This window comes from Phyllobates terribilis, unplaced genomic scaffold (assembly GCF_046119375.1).
Source record: "Phyllobates terribilis strain yellow unplaced genomic scaffold, ASM4611937v1 Scaffold_1__5_contigs__length_1240528914, whole genome shotgun sequence".
NCBI lineage: Eukaryota > Metazoa > Chordata > Amphibia > Anura > Dendrobatidae > Phyllobates > Phyllobates terribilis.
The window spans coordinates 235,559,775-235,565,267 of NW_027362761.1; positions in this window are offsets into that span (position 1 = coordinate 235,559,775).

Genomic DNA, 5,493 nt, shown 5'->3' on the forward strand with positions numbered 1-5,493 from the left:
GGCTGGGCTAGGGTTAGGGTTGGGCTAGGGTTAGGGTTGGGGTTAGGGTTGGGCTAGTGTTAGGGTTGGGATTTTTTCAAAAGTAAAAAAAAAAAAAGATGATATGGCAACTAGTGTTGAGCGCAAGTGCTCGCTACTTGAGTTTGCATCGGGTGCTCGGGTATGCACTGAGTATCGCAGGTGCTCGAGTGACATGCTCGAGTCTCCGCCCCATATGCTTCGCAGCCAAAAAAACCTAGCGGGATTGCCTGCCATGCACGAGTGATCCCCACGTTTTTTTTGGGTGTCTAATAACCGTGAAACATGCGGACGGGGACTCGAGCATGTCACTCGAGCACCAGCGATACATGGTGCATACCTGAGTACCCGATGCAAACTCAAATAGCGAGCACTTGCACTCAAGACTAATGAGAACTAATTCAATATGATGACCTAATATTATCAAATTCTGTGTCGTACATCTGGGTTCAAAATGTTCACTATACCCCTTGATAAAATCCTTAAGGGGTGTAGTTTCCAAAATGTGGTCACTTGTGGGGGGTTTCCACTATTTAGGCACATCAAGGGCTCTCCAAACACGACATGGCGTCTGCTCTCGATTCCAGCCAATTTTGCGTTCAAAAAGTCACACAGTGCTCCTTCCCTTCTGAACTCTGCCGTGCGCCCAAACACTGTATTTTCCCCACATATGATGTATTGGCGTACTCAGGAGAAATTGCACAAAAGTTTTTGGGGTCCATTTTCTCCTCTTACCCTTGGAAATATAAAGAAATCGGGGCTAAAACATCATTTTTGTGGAAAAAGTTTGATTTTTTTATTTTCACGGCTCCATGTTATAAACTTCTGTAAAGCACTTGGGGATGCAGGCTGCTCACCACACATCTAGATAAGTTCCCTGAGGGGTCTAGTTTCCAAAATGGTGTCACTTGTGGGGGGTTTCCACTGTTTAGGCACATCAGGGGCACATCCACTAATTATGCAAGCAAATTTTACATTCAAAAAGTCAAATGGTGCTCCTTCCCTTTCGAACCCTGCCTTATGACCAAGTAGTGGTTTTCCCCCACATATGGGGTTTCTGCTTACTCAGGAGAAATTGCACAACAAACTGAATGGTGCAATTTCTCCTGTTACCCTTATGAAAATGCAAAATTGGGGGCTGAAAAACATTTTTGTGGGAAAAATGTGAAAATTTTATTTTTACGGCTCAATGTTATAAACTTCTTTGAAGCACCTGGGGGTTTAAGGTGCTCACCACACATCTAGATAAGTTCCCTGAGGGGTCTAGTTTCACTTGTGGGGGGTTTCCACTGTTTAGGCACAATAGGGGCTCCCCAAACGCAACATGGCGTCCGCTAATTATTTAAGAAATTTTACATTGAAAAAGTCAAATGGCGCTCCTTCCCTTCCGAACCCTGCCGTGCGCCCAAACAGTGTTTTTTCCCTACATATGGGGTATCTGCGTGCTCAGGGGAAATTGCACAACAAATTTTGGAGTCCATTTTTTCCTGTTACCCCTGCGAAAATAAAAAAAATTGGGTCTAAAGTAACATTTTTGTGAAAAAAGTTAAATGTTCATTTTTTTCTTCCACATTCCAAAAATTCCTGTGAAGCACCTGAAGGGTTAATAAAGTTCTTGAATGTGGTTTTGAGCACCTTGAGGGGTGCAGTTTTTAGAATGGTGTCACTTTTTAGTATTTTCTGTCATAAAGACCTCTCAAAATGACTTCAAATGTGATGTCCCTAAAAAAATGGTTTTGTAAATTTTTTGGGAAAAATGAGAAATCGCTGGTCAACTTTTAACCCTTATAGCTCCCTAATAAAAAAAAATTGGTTCCAAAATTGTGCTGATGTAAAGTAGACATGTGGGAAATGTTATTTATTAACTATTTTGTGTGACATATCTCTCTGATTTAAGGGCATAAAAATTCAAATTTTGAAAATTGCTAAATTTTTGTCAAATTTCCGATTTTTTCACAAATAAACGCAAGTGATATCGAAGAAATTTTACCACAATCATGAACTACAATATGTCATGAAAAAACAGTCTCAGAATCAGGGGGATCCGTTGAAGCGTTCCAGAGTAATTACCTCATAAAGGGACAGTGGTCAGAATTGTAAAAATTGGCCTGGTCATTAACGTGCAAACCACCTTGGGTTGTAAAGGGGTTAATATGTAAATGAGCTGTTAAGATCTATGGGCAAGACATAGATCTCCCTGAGAATCTGCCTCCAGAGCTTAATTTAAATGAAGGACGTTTACATCAGGAGTGTTTGACAGAAGACAGCATCGCTGTGTGCACAGAGCCAAACAGCGTTCAATGTCAGTCAGCTGCTTCTGAGGCCACTGGCTCAAGTCGTGTATTAACTAATATGTCATAACAAGTTTTAGACCATCTTCTCTAGTTTTATTAGGGGACTTTATTTAACCCCTTCCCAACATAAAACGTAATAGTACATTCTGTGTTGAGTCTCCATGTATGACGCAAAGAAGGCAAATCCCGGCACTCACGTGTTGAAGGTTAATTCATTGATTCCACATATCGAATCAAGACTTTTCAGCCCGTCCAAGGCTTTTATCAATTGCAGGGATTTGCCTTCTTTGCACCATTATTCCTCCACGTGCACCACCTCTACAACAAAGGAGTGCTGACTACAGGTGCATCTCACAAAATTAGAATATCATCAAAAAGTTAATTTATTTCAGTTCATTGTTGGGTCTGGTGTCTCTCATCTTCCTCTTGGTCAGGCGAGTTTTCTGGCCCATCAAGCACAGTGATACTGTTGTTTTTAAACCAGGTATTGGTACTTTTGGCAGTGTGGACAGGTGCCAAGTCCTGCTGGAGAATGAAATTTCCATCTCCAAAAAGCTTGTCGGCAGAGGGAAGCATGAAGTGCTCTAAAATTTCCTGGTAGACGGCTGCACTGACTTTGGTCTTGATAAAACACAGTGGACCTACACCAGCAGATGACATGGCTCCTCAAACCATCACTGATTGTGGATACTTCCCACTAGACCTCAAGCAGCTTGGATTGTGTCCCTCTCCATTCTTCCTCCAGACTCTGGGACCTTGATTTCCAAATGAAAATTGGAACTCTGGGACCTTGTGGAATGTGTCAATGACTGTCTTCTGGACATCTGTCAAGTTAGCAGTCTTCCCCATGATTGTGGAGCCTACTGAAACAGACTAAGGGACCTTTTTAATTGCTCAGGAAGCCTTTGCAGGTATTGTTTGTTAATTATTCTAGTTTACTGAGATAATGACTTTTGTGTTTTCATTGGCTGTAATCCATAATCATCAACATTAACAGAAATAAACACTTGAAACAGATGACTCTGTTTGTAATGACTCTATATATGAGTTTCATTTTTTTGTATTGAAGAAATGAAATAAATTAACTTTTTGATATTCTAATTTTGTGAGATGCACCTGTATATCCCTATTGCATCCATGTATGACACAGGCTCAGGAGCTGGGTCCGCACTATAACAAGCAGATGCTGGCTGTGTTACATAGCTGCCATCTTCTTGTAACTGCAATGACTGGAGCTTGCAGTTTAGTTTGACAGCAGAATTTACTGTATATGATGGGCTTGCCAGTGCGCACATGCACCAGTTCCCTTTGACCCCCCACAACGAGATTGTGGGTTTCCGGTGGGTTGTCTTGGCAGCCAGGGACATGCTGAAATCCTACATGGCGGCGAAAATTGCCCTCTGGTGAAGTTAAGCCTGTGGCTGAGTTTAATACGAGAATGTCATTTTGTCTGTATACTTCAATTTAGTTGTATTGCAGAATATAGAATAAACGATTAAACTTAAAAAATAAAGTAATAAAAAAAAGTTTTTATAAAAATAAAAATTTGAGTCACCCCACATTTTTTGTATTAAAAATAAAGAAAAAAAGACTACTTAGTATCGCCACAACCTAACAAAATATAAAATTAAAGGGGTGGTCCGAAACGAATATTGATTTTTATGCTAATTATCTATTTATGGTAATAATCTAATTGCTTTTCTAATATTCTTCAATTATAAAGTCCCTACTGTTCCCGCTCTAATCTAAATGCTTCTTTTTACCTACTTCCATTTTGATGATATTTTGAGAATTCCTAGTGCATGCTGGAATACTCAAATGGGACGTTGTCACTGTGCAATATTCTTTTCAATGCACAGTGACAGTGCGCTCCTTTACTGGCAAGAGAGCGCACTGTCAGTATACTTTGTAAGGAGAGAATGCAGCAAGTAGGGACCAGCCTTGCCGCCGAAAAAGATATCACTTCTAAGGGCGGGGTTGGCCCCTGCTTGCTGTGTTCTTTCTTTACAATGCGCACAGAGATTGCACTCTCTTGCCAGTTTGTCACTTCTCATTAGAGCCGGCGAGGGAGCGCACTGTCACTGTGCATTGAAAAGATTCTAACGAGCATATGTCAGAATTGAGAACTGATGCATGCTCAATACAGCAGGGACTAGCCCAGCCCCTGAAACAAAAGTCACTGATGACGCTTTGTTTCAGTGAGGGGCAGAGGCTGAAGCAGTGACCGCAGTCTGTGCCCCCTGATGACATCTCGTTTGAGTATCCCAGCATGCACTGGGGATTCTTAAACAAAATTTCATCAAAACGAAAGTAGGTAAAAAAAAAAACAGAGAGGGAACGATAGGGACATTTTAACTAAAGCATATTAGAAAAGGTATTAGACTATTACAGCAAACAGATAAGCATTTAGGATTAAAATCAGTATTAGTTTCGGGTCACCCCATTAATTAACCTGAACACTAAACACCGCCTAGAGAAATAAAATGCCAGAATTGCATTTTATCAGTCGCTACACTTCCCCCAAAAGTCCAATAAAAAAGGATCAAAGGTCGTATGTACCCAGAATAGTAAGACATTCCCTAACACTGCGCCAATGACAGGTAAGTTGGGGTCTCCAAAAACAAAACCGCACAAGTTTGGTATCTCCGGAATCGCACTGACCTGGAGAATTATATCATTACCATACAATGAACGCAGTACCAAAAAAACAGGCGAAAGAAAACAATGGCGGAATTACAAGGGGGGTGGGTACCATTTCGCTGCACTTGGAATTTTTTTTACATTCTCTAGCAAAACGAATGGCGTCATTCAAAACTATAACTCTTCCTGCAGAAAACATACAACTGTGTTAGCGATGAATCAAAAAGTTATAGGGCTTGGAAGAAAGGAAGCAACAAAAGAGAGAGAAGAGAGACTGGGAAGGTAAGAGGTCACGTGACAGGAGCACAGCGTGTAAACGTACAGGCAGCTGATAGCCCACATCCAACAGGTCAGAAAAGAGCGCCACCTAGTGACCAGGCTTCATATTGCCTCCCATCCCTCAGAATAAACCTTCCCATGAAGCTGAAGTAAAAGTTGCCAGACGCTTGTATTACTCAAGGTCAGGGGGAACGCGGCTTGTGCGCATGAGCAGAAAGTAAAATGGCGGAGAGCGTCACTAATTCTCTCGTTCCCGTCCATA